Source organism: Rhinoderma darwinii, chromosome 3 (genome assembly GCF_050947455.1).
Source record: "Rhinoderma darwinii isolate aRhiDar2 chromosome 3, aRhiDar2.hap1, whole genome shotgun sequence".
NCBI lineage: Eukaryota > Metazoa > Chordata > Amphibia > Anura > Rhinodermatidae > Rhinoderma > Rhinoderma darwinii.
The window spans coordinates 174880354-174895783 of record NC_134689.1 but is presented as its reverse complement, the minus strand read 5'-3'; the positions used below and the strand labels follow the sequence as shown (position 1 = coordinate 174895783).

The following is a 15430-nucleotide window of genomic DNA, read 5'->3' as shown; positions in this document are numbered from 1 at the left end:
GAATTTTGAGGCGGAATGTTCCTTCTGCAAAAAAAACTGAACGAAGCCTTACGCATGTTACAATAACAAAAACACTTGGACTTTTACATGAGTCACATAAATAGAAAACTGACTTGCATTTTGTACAATTTATGAGTTGTTTCTTGGCGTTGCTGTGATTTTATAAACCACACACTATCTAGAAATAGTAACTTCTGTACATGAACTTGTATGAGAGGAATATTAGAGCGCGCACAGTAGGCTCTACCCGCGCTTTCCCTCAGGTACCGGGAGCGCGCCTAGTCCTAGAGCGCGTGCGCGTATGGGGGACGAGCCTGGCAGATGCCGCGCTCGCGTGTTGAAGGGAGCCCGGTGTCGGGGGCGCGCCGGAGATGCTGCTGGTCTGAGCTGAGGCTGCAGAGGCGGCGAAGTGTGCGCTCCGGAGGACAGAGCAGCATCTACACCCAGCAGCAGCAGCAACAACAGCATCTTCCCGTCCAGCAGAGAGGAGGCACCAGTGCAGGTAAGATGTCCATATCTGTGGGTGTGGAGCTGAGCTGTCAGGGCAGTGCAATTCTTCCCCCTCGGGACTGATGTGCTGCAAGGCAACAGATGCATTTTGCAGTAATCGCTTTAATTCAGCTAAGCTCTGAGTTATCCCGTCACGTCCCCCTGTGTTCTGTCCCCCCACTGACGCCCACATACAAGACATGGATTGGGAAGTTTAATGACAGCTCTCCGGATTGCAGTGTCAGCGATGACCCCATGATTGCATTCATTTATGCCCCTATAAAATGGCCATAGGAAGTTCAGTAATGGATGGACGTGCCGTAATGTAGGTGCCCACTGAGCGCATTCATTCTCACTGATCGATCATTGCGCTCGCACATCTGATGGGAGATTTCCTAAGGGGGTATTGACTGGCATTAGGGACGGTCTGCTGGCAGCCATCTCCTCAATATGCATTCAGTACTATTAGATAACGGCAGCCATCCGGCCCTGTCTTGCGGTTTTCTCTAGGGATTATACTATGTACACTTGTCCAGGCCCCATGGCAGGTGCTCCCTGTAACCGACCAATTAAAAATCGTGACGAGAGTGCCAGCTCAATGTAAATGATAGCCCAGGTGTAAGGTGCCATGATGGGGACAGTAGTGGTGGTAGATTCTGATGTGCTATATGCGTGTGAAGTAATCCTTATGCCAGGTATCACAGAGACGCAGCTACATGGTTTTATTTGCTGTTCCTAATGTGTTTCTGGTACAGATGTAGCAGAGCTGGGCTGGTCACTTGGGTCGACTCATCGTGTTATGTATAGTTGTACAGAGGACTGCAGTCAGACCTACTTTATTATATTAAATGGGGTCCCTTTTAAAAAAAAAAAACAAAAAAAAACAAACCTTCATCTTCTAGAAACGAGCATACATACATACAAGTTGTAATGCTACTGTGCAGTGATTCAGCACCTGACTACATGGACGGCAAGGCCTGTGGACCAGGAGATTGTAAACAAACAGAACCAAATCACTCCATTATTATAATCTAGGAGCCCCGTTTTGTATAAGCTTTATATCCCCCCCCCCTCTCAAAAAATAGGAGCCTGTTGAAGTTATAATGAACAAAATATGGAGCCCCAAAAACGTCACTGGCAATTTCATCTATACATATGTACAGTTTCCTTCAGTGAGTGATGACTGTGCTTACAAATAATGCTTATTTATGTTTACCCTTTTCTTTATGGCATTATAAAGGGTATCAGTAACTTCCCCAGGGACCCAGGCATGGTTTTTAAATGTCTGTGTAGCACAGTTCTTATGTTACATGTAACAGGACTTATTGTTATACACAAGATCTTTACTAAACACCGCTTTTCAATACAAAAGCATGGTGGGGGAATGTCTCCATACTGTTGCTTAGTAGTATTGCCAAAGTATTACAACGGTTGATTTCTTTGTCAGGTTATTCACTACCTACCTGCAAATATAAGCAGATCTGTTTTTAGAAGAGATGGTTTAGCACTTTGTTAAATATGTTGTATTACAGGTGACAAGTGACATCTAATTCAACCCTATGGGAAAGTTGTAAATAGCACATAAGTTTAAGTGGCAATCCTTATAGTACAGCATTTTACGGAGAGTAACACATTGCTACATATTCCCCTATATATAGGATCTTTGTATGTGCTATATTCACTTTATTGACTTGCATTTTGTACAATTTATGAGTCGTTTCTTGGCGTTGCTGTAATGAAGTGTTGTCATTCCATGTTTTAGTTTAGTTTTCTGTTACTTTTACATAGCATCGTGAGTTGCTAGATTTCATTCTTATATACAATAGTTACATCATTTAAGGGGTTGGCAAACCTCTAAAAAACGACCAAAGCTTAATCATTATATAATAAAAATTGATGTAACTTTCTAATATTCTTTGTGTTTCAATTCCTTACCATTTGCAACTTTAGTCTGTTTACGATCATTGGATGAAAACATTGTTGCAGAGTTTGAAAACCAGCACAAACTAATACTTCTCACATCTGAGAGGAGGATACAATTATATCCAGTCTAAGAAATATGTCTGAGCTAAATACTTCATCAGCAGCACAGATTTCTCCAGTTGTGAGTTTTTTTTCTACAATGAATGTAGGAAAAATGTATCAGCCTGAAGTCCAGTTTGCCTAGAACAGGGGTCTCAAACTCGGCCGGGTAAATGGGCCGCACATAGAAAAAATGTGAAGTTGACGGGCTGTATTAAAATTTATTGTTAATCAATTAGTTATTTTAGCTACTATAATATTACTACATTACTATAATACTACATTACTATAAAAATACTACACTAATATAACAATACATTGCTATAAAATACTACATGACTATAACAATACTACATTACTATAATACTACATTACTATAACAATACTACATTACTATAACAATACTACATTACTATAACAATACTACATTACTATAACAATACTAGATTACTATAACAATACTAGATTACTATAATAATACTACATTACTATAACAATACTACATTACTATAACAATACTACATTACTATAATAATACTACATTACTATAACAATACTACATTACTATAACAATACTAGATTACTATAATAATACTACATTACTATAACAATACTACATTACTATAACAATACTACATTACTATAACACTACTACATTACTATAATACTACATTACTATAACAATACTAGATTACTATAATAATACTACATTACTATAACAATACTACATTACTTTAACAATACTACATTACTTTAACAATACTACATTACTATAACAATACTACATTACTATAATACTACATTAGATTCACTGAAGTGATATATGAGTAAAATATAACTTTATTTTATAACTCTCTAAAAACAGGGGTACAATCACCACTGTGAAAAAGCCCCACCGTGTGTATTAAAAACGTATTAAACAAGAACTACCAAGTCCTGATTCAGTTGTGAACCCTCTATGACTTAGAATTTTATAAAATATATCGATCCGGAATCAGCAATATTTATCCAAATTCTCAATATCGTTATACTCCTTCCTGAATCATGGTTAGTTCTTGTGCAGCATGGGCGATGCGTCTGCGGCCTCCACTGCGCCTGCGCGTTCGGTTTGATGCGGTCGATGTTGGTTTCGGGTATGTCAGCTGACAGCCGGGAGTCACATGGACAGGCGTCACGAATTTTGGGGGGTGAGTGTGATTGGCTGGTTCGGAGAGCGCTGCCGAGGACAGAGGGAGGAGTTAGGTGTTTATAGTAACTCAGAGTCCCGAAATGAGGCATGCCGCTGACATCTATGCGAGCATGCTTCCGTGGTGTACAGCAGAATATCTGCTGTTGATGTAATATCGCTGGCATCCTGGCCAGAGTGACCAAGCTACAGACCCCTGATGATAAGTATAGAAACGCGTAGGGTCGGGTGTAATGAGGAATTTTAGCATAGGGAACAGTGGCATTGTTGTATACCTTAGCATTAGGAGTTTCCGGTGCGGTTATCACGGACTCTAGTGTGTTTTAGGGTCAAAACTACTGTTATGCCCATGTTTAAATGCTGATTCCGGATCGATATCTTTTATAATATACTAAGTCATAGAGGGTTCACAACTGAATCAGGACTTGGTAGTTATTGTTTAATACGTTTTTAATACACACGGTGGGGCTTTTTCACAGTGGTGAGTGTACCCCTGTTTTTAGAGAGTTATAAAATAAAGTTATATTTTACTCATATATCACTTCAGTGAATCTACTAATTTTCCTATATTGTGGGAGCACAATTATATGTATCGTTTAATACAGTGAATTATTATAATACTACATTACTATAAAAATACTGCACTAATATAACAATACATTGCTATAAAAATACTACATGACTATAACTATACTACATTACTATAACAATACTACATTTCTATAAAAATACTACACTACTATAAGGGTATGTTCACACGATGAGAGGCTTTTACGTCTGAAAAGACAGACTGTTTCCAGGAGAAAACAGCTGCGTCGTTTCAGACGTAATTGCTCCTCGCATTTTGCGAGGCTTCTCTGACAGCCGTAAATCTTGAGGTACTCTTCATTGAGTTCAATGAAGAACGGCTCAAATTACGTCTGAAAGAAGTGTCCTGCACTTCTTTTGACGAGGCTGTATTTTTACGCGTCGTCGTTTGACAGCTGTCAAACGACGACGCGTAAATGACAGGTTGTCTGGACAGTACGTCGGCAAACCCATTCAAATGAATGGGCAGATGATTGCCGACGTATTGTAGCCTTATTTTCAGACGTAAAACGAGGCATAATACGCCTCGTTTACGCCTGAAAATAGGTTGTGTGAACCCAGCCTTACAATACATTACTCTAAAAAATACTACATTACTATAACAATACTACATTACTATAACAATACTACATTACTATAACAATACTACATTACTATAACAATACTACATTACTATAACTATACTACATTACTATAACAATACTACATTACTATAACTATACTACATTACTATAACAATACTACATTACTATAATAATACTACATTACTATAACAATATTAAATTACTATAACACTAAAACATTACTATAACAATATTACATTACTATAATACTACATTACTATAATAATACCGCTAGGTTTAAATTTACCGGAAAGGTTTACTCCACGTGATTATTTTAACAATCCAGTATTCCAGTTTACGTGTCGCTAAATGCAGTCTGGCTGCTCAGTTGGTAGCATTTGGCAGACACAAGAATGTCAAGATTGGGCAGCCCCTCCTTAGATAGTGATAAAGTGCCCTCTGTAGATAATGCTACACCCCCCCCCCCTGTAGATAATACTACAACCCTCCTAGATAATGCCACATTACCCTCTGTAGATATAGCCACAGTGTCGTCTGTGGATACTGCCACTTTTCCCTCTGTAGATATTTCCACACCCCCTTGAAGATAGTGCCACCCCCGTAGATAGCTCTACCCCCTCGCCCATAGCACCATTGGGACTCCCTCTAAGAGTGGAATCCCCAGCCAGAGCATAGGCCGGGTATTCCGCTCCTAGAGGGAACTCCTGATGTCACTGTCCATATATGGACAGTGACGTCAGGGGCTACTCTTAGAGCTGAATCCCCTGCCAGCGCGTCGGCAACGGATATTCCGCTCCAGGAGTAGCCACTGTCCATATATCTACAGGGAGGATGGTTGCAGTATCTACAGGGGGCTGTGTGGCCATTGCTCACCTACCACCAATGGACTGCGCTCCTTCATGACGTCATAAAGGAGCGCCGGCGCATTCCTCCTTCGGCCTGCTCTTTCATCTCACGAGGGAGCTACAGGGGCCGCATGCGGCCTGCGGGCTGCCTGTTTGAGACCCCTGGCCTAGACTTTATACAATTGTATCCACTTCTAGGTTGTAAAATGCTTTAAAGGGATTTGCCCATGAACATAATCCTAGTTAAATGTAGAGGCAATCTAAAGTTACATATTTTGTCAATTGGAAGCAATTAAATAAAATGCAGCCTTTCAGAGTTAGCAACATACCATCTCCCTGTCAGTAGTCCTATTGTGTTTCTCTGTTGCCCTTGGATCTGACCATGAGGCGCTCTTCTATCTATGGTCGCAAATGTATAGATGGCGATCATATATTCTGTCAGTGGCCGGCTTCCTCCTCGTGAACGCTCTTTGTCAGCGCATATGCAGTTACTCTGCCTTGCTTCAGCCCATCGAAAAGTCTGCGCATGAAATTAGATAAAGTGTGGATGAAGAGGAAGATCATGAGCACTCTGGGGTATGGGATCCGACACACCCTGGTAAGATTGTTACCGGGAAAGCTTGGGAACTCACTCTGCAGACCTGAAGAACTATGGGAAAGGTAGCCTGCTGAGCATTGTTATGGTTATGTGACCACTCGCTCTATTTCCGACCCCAGTACACAGATTTGCCAGGAGAAGGAGCGGACGCACAGGGGGACAGACAGAGACCAAAATAAGGAAAATATATTTAGTAAGTGGTTGAAAATTATATTGAACATCCTAGAAATTGATGGAGATTAGGATTTTAGCAATAAGGTTCGTGGGCAAATACTTTTAAGTCAGGAAGGGTTTTCAGTAGAATTGAAACTGGACAATCTTTTTCTATATTCCCTATCAGGGCATATGGATGCATTCAGTACTATGTTTCCCGTCCAGTGGCGTAACTACCGCCGTAGCAGCAGTAGCGGCTGCTACGGGGCCCGCGGCATGAGGGGGCCCGTGTCGCCTGCCGGCACGGGCCCCCACCGTGGCCGGAGGCTCCGCTAGCAGCCGCTGTGGCTGCTACAGCGGGACGCCACTGAACACTACGGCAGAGCAGGGAGGTATCTCCCCGCTCTGCCATTAACTGGTTCCCGACCGCTGGCTGTATTTTTACGGCCAGCGGTCAGGGTCCTTAAAACCCGAGCCATAGACTTTCTGCGGCTCGGGCTTTAACTTGCTGCCCGCGCGATCGGGCAGCTGAATGTCGGGTCTCCGGCTGTCAGGGACTGCCGGGGACCCTGAGGAGAGGATAGAAGCAGCTTTCGCTGCTTCTGTCTTCTCTGATCACTTGTACACAGCGCTCAATGAACGCTGTGTATATGAATAGAGGCAGCGGCCGCGCCGCTGTCTCTATTCCTCCCGGTGATCATGTGACTGGTCACATGATCGCCGGGTGCCGTTACTGACAGACTGCTGCTGGGTCTTACTAGACCCAGCACAGCCCTATTTGTGACAATCGTCACTATGAGAGGGCTGATTTCCCCTGTAACTGGGGCTGCTGTGCAGCTCCAGTTACAGTGGAAAAACATGGTGTAAAAGAAAGAACAAAAAAATATAAAGTTCCCCAAAGGTCTTTTTTGACCTTTGAGGGACAGACCATGGTAATAAAAAAATAATAAAGTAAAGTGCAAAAAAAATGTAAATAATAAATACACATAAAATACCGACCCCAAAAAAAAACGTTCCCCCCGCCAATCATTGTTGTAACGCTAGCGCTGACCCAATTACCCTAATATAGACATGTAATATATAAAAATTTACGGTAGACAATGACGATCACAAATAAAAGGTCTATTTTAGGGTAAAACTATGTTATTACCAAAAAAAAAATAGCTGAAATGTAAAAAAGCTTATTTTTTTACTATTTTCAAACTTTATGAATAAAAATTCTAAAATAGCAAAAAAGGTGTGTATAAAATTAATAAAAAAAGAAACCTGCATTGTCTACGGAAAAAACGTCGCAAAAATCACGTCGTTAGGACAGGGGATACATGTGTGATCGCTGGCATTGATAAAGAGAACGGGGGACTGAAAGTCCCCTGAAGTTCTCCATCACAAACCTCGGACTTCCGGGGTCTGTGTCGGCAGCTCCGTAGAAATGAATGGAGCGCCGGTCGTGCTTGTGCGCATGCGTGACCAGCGCTCCTTTCATTGTTATTGAGCTGCGCAGACGCCAGAAGTCAGAGGTTAGTCATGGAGAACTTCAGGGGACGTTCAGTCCCCCGTTCTCCCTATCACTGCCAGCGATCACACATGTATCCCCTATCCTGTGGAGATCCTGTGGAGAGGGGATACATGTCTTTTGTAGGACACACTGTATGTCGCCTTTTTTTGGGAGGGGGGACGCTGTATGGCGTTCCCTACAGGGGGGGTGGCTGTATGGCGTTCCCTATAGGGGGGAGCTGTATGGCGTTCCCTATAGGGGGGAGCTGTATGGCGTTCCCTACAGGGGGGGCTGTATGGCGTTCTCTACAGGGGGGGCTGTATGGCGTTCCCTACAGGGGGGGCTGTATGGCGTTATCTACAGGGGGGCTGTATGCCGTTCTCTACAGGGGGAAGTATGGCGCTATCTACAGAGGGGGGCTGTATGGCGTTATCTACAGGGGGGGCTGTAAAAAGGGCACTATCTACAAGCGGGGGGGGGGGGGGGGGTTGTGTGACACCCAGGGGAGGGGGGGGCCCCAGTCAAAAGTTTGCTATGGGGCCCAGTCTTTCCTAGTTACGCCCCTGTTCCCGTCAAATCGTTGGTCACCTCAGTGGAATCCGACGGTTCCCATTATAAATCAGTGGGGTCCATTGAGCGCTGCTACTGCATCGTTGCTTCTGTTATAAACAGTAGCAATGGCGCAAGTGTGAACAGAGCCTAAGGGCTCATTCAGACGAGCGTAATACTCGTCCGTGTGCTGTGTGTGGAAATCTCTCATACAATTCAATGGGGCCATTCACACATGCATTGTTTTTCACGCAGCGTGTGTCTGTTGCATAAAACTCACGGCATGTCCAATATTGGTGCTTTTTCACGCGTGTGCTGTCCGTGTTTCACGCATTAAATACATTGAAAAGCAGAGAAATAAATAAAAAAATGAAGTACTGGCACAGACGTGAAAAACGCATGCCATATGCAAAGCACACTGATGCGAATACGCAACGCACATGGACGAGAAATGTAGTAAAAACGCTGTTTTTTACGTGCGTAAATCGGACACGCTCGTCTGAATGTAGCCTTAGAAGGGGTTGTTCACATGACAGTTTCTTTAGTTCACTGAATTATAACAAAGCACACAAAATGACAGCTTCTATACTAAACAACCATAATTACACAGTCTGGAATTCTGTACTATAGTCATAATTTTGTAACAGAAGTGTGATGAGGACAGTCTGATAAAGACGTGTTTGATACTGACTACTGTATATGTACTTGTGTCAGGTACACATCAGCATAATAGGATATCCTGTGGCCAGTCGGACCTCTTTTAGTGGTGAGAGTGCTATTCTTTTTATGTCTTGTCTTCATTGAAAATAATACTTGGATCATCTGATGCATCAGTTCAATGTATTCTTTTATCCAGCGTTTCATTAACCATCTCAAGTGTGTGTCAGAATACTTAGCTGTTGATTGACAATCACACCATTCACACGGAATGACAAAGATTAGTAAGAACTTGGCATTCATGTAAAGTAGATGGAAGGCAAAGTCTTCCTGGAGCTTTCCCTATACATTTTTCATAAGTACTCCATGTGATACGTAAATGCAGTCTCCTTACACAACTCTCCTGGGGCTCTACCTGTTCTGAGCTAGGGGTTCTATTAGCTGGAAGCGGAATATGCTTACTGCTCTGTCACCATGGAGCCAGGTATGGTATAGATGGTCCGCAAATAGAGACACAGTTAATTAGTCCTTGTTTGCAGAACCTGCACTGATATAGTGTGTTCAATTGTTTATTAAGCAATATTAAAGTTGGACTTTATTTATGCATTATGTATTATTTACTTAATGTGTTATTTATAAATAAATAAAAAAGTCCAGAATCATGACATTTTTTAAAAACTGCCTACAATGGTGTGAAGTAACAAAATAAGTAATTTTCACCTCCTCAATCTCCTGCCTCTCCAGTGCCACTGCTTCCCCGGTCCCCCGCCGATCCATGTTCTTCCTGCACCAGCGATATCGTGTTGTTACAACATGTGACTGCTTCAGCCAATCACTGGCTGTAGTGGTGACCACAGTGCTTTCAAGACATCCCCGCTATAGCCAGTGTTGTAACAACACAATATCATAGGAGTGGCAGTGGATTAAAAAGGTACATATTAAAACATTTTCTTAACTCTTACATGGTGTTGGACCACCTTTTTAATTCATTAGTTTGGAGAATCTACTAAACTAGCATCCATCGGGAAAATGTTCTAATTTCGATTTTATTTCATAGTCTTGGATAATATTGGATCTTCCACATTATACAGTATCAGGGGCAAAAGGATATATAAGAGTCTAAATAACAGAAACCTGCAATTTCAATAAGATGTGTAGCGTGACCTCAAGATATAACCATGTCAGACTTCTTTTCCATCATTAACGTAACATTGTAGCCAATATTGTTCAAGTGACGATAAATACTTGAAGGGTTTGTTACTTCGGAATTAGGACTAATAGAGGCGTTCTGAACCGGAGACCTTATGACGTCCATATTCTTTAAAAAGGTTATCGTAGTGAGACAACCCTTTTTATTTTTTTAGGAAGAATAATTTCAAATATAAATCTTGCAATGATTGGGTTGCATAGTAGTGCACACCCTTATGCATTGCAGAAGCACATGTTCCTTTTATTACAGCAGAACATATTTTGTGTATCCAAACTTTGTCTATAGCAAACTTTGTGTATCCAAACTTTTGGTTATTTTAATCTTATATGAAAAAAAAAAAGTGTTTTCCTTTTCTGAAGCTATGCCTTGTTTTTTTCCCTTGAATGTTTGTTTTGTGTCATTGTAAGGTATAGACCATTTTTAGCTACAACTTTGACAGAGGACAGCAGATTTTGTGCTGAAACAGATTCATTTTAGAGTTATTCATGACTTCCCATACCTGGACTAGGGCACTTGTGCCAGTTGAAGAACTGCAGCCGCAAAGCATAGGACTGCCACCAACCTTTCTTTACAGGAGATCTTGTATTCTTTAGGTACCAAGAAAACCGGTCTGAGCCCATGATAATAGAGAAGAAAAATTCTCTTATCTGCACATGGAAATCATCTAAAGATTAATAAGGCTGATTGTATACCTTCAAGTAGTTCACAGGATACCCAAGCTGAATGTATTAGATGTGAAGCCATGAAGACCAGATTGTCTTAAAGCTGATTGCTCAACACCAGGCCCGTGAAAAAATCCAAAAGCCATGAAGAAAAAGAAACTTGGGTGTACTTTTCCTGTGAAACCATACATTAATGTTATTTAAAATGTTTGACAGTTTGCAAGATGACCCTGCATCTGCATTTGATCTATTACATCATAGAATCACCGTTTTTTTGAAGATTTTTTTTAAGAAGTTATTCAAACACTTTTTTTGTGTGTGAAAAACACAACACTTTTGAACTCCATGAATATTTGATGATGGCAAAGCTATCCTTCTGCTAGATAACTGCATATACTTGTCTCTGAGCTGGTTTGTGGAAATGTCACCTTTACCTACAGTGAATATAAAAAGTCTACACACCCCTGTTAAAATGCCAGGTTTTTGTCATGTTACAAAATCAGTCCAAGATGAATCATTTCAGAAAATTTTCCACCTTTTAATGTCACCTGTAATCTGTACAATTGTATTGAAAAACAAACTGAAATCTTTTAGGGTGGAAAAATAAAAATAAAGAACAAAATTAATGTGGTTGCATAAAAATGCACACCCTTAAACTAATATTTTGTTGAATTACCCTTTGACTTTATGACAGCATTCAGTCTTTTTGGATAGAAGTCTATCAGCATGGCACATCTTGACTTGGCAATTGTTGCCCACTTTTCCTTGCAAAAGCGCTCCAAGTCTGTCAGATTGCGAGGGCATCTCCTGTGTACAGCCTTCTTCAGGTCACCCCACAGATTTTCAATGGGATTCAGGTATGGGCTCTGGCTGGGCCATTCTAAAACTTTGATCTTCTTCTGATGCTGATTTGTTTCCCAAACTGTGGGTTGTGGCCCCCTGGGGGGGTCATGTGAAGACCTCCAGGAGCTTGCGAGTCACTCACCGATGTCCCGGTTTCAACTGTGTCTGCATCCTTAGGACGCAGATACAGTTTCCAATGCGGAAGCAGAGAGTTGATGGCTTCTTGCTCCAACGTTCTTTATGTAATGCCGGCCGTGAGCGGCTCGGTGCAGACAGGCGTGATGTGACATTATCGCGTCTCTCTGCGCTGAGCCACACACTGCACAAAGTGGAGCAGAAGGATCTCTACTCGTGGGAATGGGGATAGGAGAGTAATTATTTTATTAGTTTTGTATTAGGCACTATGGAGGCATTATACTGGGTATGGGGGGCTGTTATGGGACAATATACTGTATCGGGGCAGCTGTGGGGGCATTATACTGTGTGGGGGCAGCTATGGTGGCAATATACTGTATGGAAGCAGCTATAGGGGTATTATACTGTGGGGGCAGCTATGGGGCACTATACTGTGTGGGGGGCACTAAGCGGTCAAACTGAGTAGGGGCAGTTTTAGGGGCATAATACTGTGTGAGGGCAGCTATTGGGACATTATACTGTGTAGGGGGCAGCTTTTGGGGCATTATACTGTGTAGGGGGGCACTATAGGGGCATTATATTGTGCTAGCAGCTATAGGGGCATTATCCTGTGTGTGGGGGGCAGCTATAGGGGCATTATGTTGTGTGGGGGCAGCTATAAGGGCATTGTGCTGTGTGTGGGGGGCCCTACTCAGTTGTGGCCCACTCAGATGTGTTTCGCCCCATCTGTGCTAAAGCCCTAACTACGCCTCTGATGACCAGTGATGGATCACCATCAGCAGCCATAGTCGGGCCCCAGTGATGCACAGCAGCAGGATACATTGATACCCCAAGATTATCGTTGTTTTCGATATTGCAGGGACTTATATTTAGAATGGAGCTAAGTACCGGGATCTAACTTCGAATGATGTTGACAAACGTCAGACGAAATGGGGGCTAAGTATGGTAATGGGGGGGTCCCAAACAAAAGTCTCAGCTAAAAGTGGGTCCCAGCCTCAGAAAGTTTGGGAACCACTGCTTTAAGAGGTTGTTACTTCCCGTTCCATATCTAGTTTTACACACACAAATCTTCACCTTTATCCAGACTCTCTTTTTGCATTCGCACTTTCTTCATTTGACATTGGTTAAAGTGACCATTATAAATGTATACTGAAGCTTTTAAAGCATGTTACAAATGAATGTTTTGCTTAGGCTATGTTCACATCTGCATTTATTTTCAGTCAAGGTTTCCATCATTATGCTGGACAGAATAGCGCTGCATGCTGTGCTATTTTATCATGTTGTTTCTTACTAAATCTGCTTTGGAGACTCTGATGCAGATGTAAACAAAGCCTTAGATCAATGAATATTGAGCCCTGGTATTGGTACAAACAAATATATACGGTATACAATACATATTAGTAGGTAAAAAAAAACAAACACTGTAAACCACACTCCATGCTTTGTGATTTATGAAGTGTGATGGGCTAAAATATAGTACAGCTTTAAAAAGCATCTTTCCCTGTGGCTTCTTCTAAACTGCTCTTAAAATAGGTCATTACATTTACAGGCTGGTGGGTGACCACCGAAGTCATCACTGAAGCATGTAGATCCACTGTAGTCACCTGAGAATTGGTGCCTTAAAGGGGTACTCCCATCTTACGGATTTATGGCAAATCCACGGGATATGCCATAAATGCCTGATAGGTGCAGTTCCCACCATTAAAAAAAACACCATTGGTGACCCTTGTTCAACAATTCCCCACCACCGCACTCTTCATAAAGTTCTAAGGAGAGGTGGCCATGCTTGCACACAGCTCTCTACTTTTAGGTCTATGGGAGTTATGGAAAAAGGTGAGCAATCAGCACCATAAATGCTAAAGATTGGAATACCCCTTTAAACTAGGCAACAGATTACATTTTTAATTAGGAAGTTTGAAGAAGTCCATAATGAATAACTTCAATGGAAAAATGCCATTAACGAAGAGTTTCCTTCTTAAAATTAGCTTGACATTTTGGACATGCTCACATAATGGGTTTTTGCTCAGCCAGCTAACCCCTTGTTCTCCGTAATGTATTCTTGCAGTGTAACAGAAGACCATTGTAGTGCACAAAAAAAAGATAATTGCTTACATTGTCTTGATATATATGTATGTCTACTGTGAAGACCATATATAACATATGCCGAGGTTATTACTGGGGCATTCCATGCTGCAGTCTTATAGAAACCCTTGCCACTGAAAGGACTGGAGTTTATGTGCTGAATACATAGAATCTTGCATTGGACAAACCGTACCACTGTGCTATCCCTCTATCTTTCTTTAATTTGAGCTATTTGAAACCCTTGGAAATCCCCTGATGAATCCAATAGGAGAAAAAGTGTAGTGAGTTAACATATAGGGCATTAAAACGGTTGTCCGTTATAGAAAAAAGGAAACCGCGCCATGCCTGTCCATTAATGGGGATGAACTGCGATACAATACAAAGACCATGGACAGACGTGGGGATATTTCTGGGAAAAAAGCAGGTTCTTTTTTTCCGGACAACTACTTTAACCCTTTGCCTGCCAAGGACGTATCTCTTATGTTCGAGCACGAAGGAAACTTCAGTAGCCAAGAACATATCTGATACATCCTCGCTACTAACGTCTCTAACTCAGACTGTGTCGCAGAAGATTCTTCGCTTTCAAACAAGATCTTAAAAAATGCCGATCTTGCGGTGACACAGCCTGATTTAGAGCAAATATTTTCACCTTTCACTTCAGCCATAAGGAGGAGATGGGGACAGGGGGGGACAGGGGGGTGGTGGAGGGAAGTTCTGGCAGCGTTCAGGGAGAAGGGGAGAATATGGGATCCGCCTGTCACTCTATGGCTGTAGATGACCCCAGGGGGAGGGGTAACGTACTCTTCTCCATGTTATCACCTCCCCTTATGAGAAAAGTAGTGAGATCATGCAGTTGCTCATCTAGTCTCCCCTCTGCACCTATTTAGGCCGTTTATTAACTCCACAACCCAGACGCTTACCAGCTTCTGGATTGCGGCTTCAAATAAGTTGCACCACAAACAAACATCAATAAAGTTTGTACATTTTACACTGTTCTTATCCTGCCCGTAGCAGAACTTTAGCGTAAAATCTGCTGACTGGCTCTTTAGCAATACCGATTACACGCTACAGTCATAGTGATAAAGATTGGAATGCCTAATACATTTCTGATGGATGGAAAAGGGTTAGGCTATGTTTGCAATCAGTTGGGTTTTTTTGGCACGATTTCCGCAGAATTGCAGCAAAACTGAGCGGTTTTTTTCAGTATTTTTTTTTTCAATTGCAGCAAAAAAATGCAATTTGACCTCAATACATGAACAAAGCCTTAGAGTTTGCATAGGGGGCTAGAAAATTATATACCTATATAATCTCCAATTTAATTTGCATGCAAAT

General features: G+C 41.8%; 1 protein-coding gene across 3 annotated transcripts in view; it reads left to right on the top strand.

Annotated features, from left to right (window-relative positions):
- The first annotated feature begins 320 nt into the window (after positions 1 to 320).
- NRCAM (neuronal cell adhesion molecule) overlaps positions 321 to 15430 on the top strand; it is a 220649-nt gene continuing 205539 nt past the window's right edge. For all 3 annotated transcript variants that reach the window (XM_075857071.1, XM_075857068.1, XM_075857061.1), the window contains exon 1: positions 321 to 502. The gene's annotated coding sequence lies outside the window, so the exon portion shown is untranslated. The remainder of the gene's footprint in view (positions 503 to 15430) is intronic.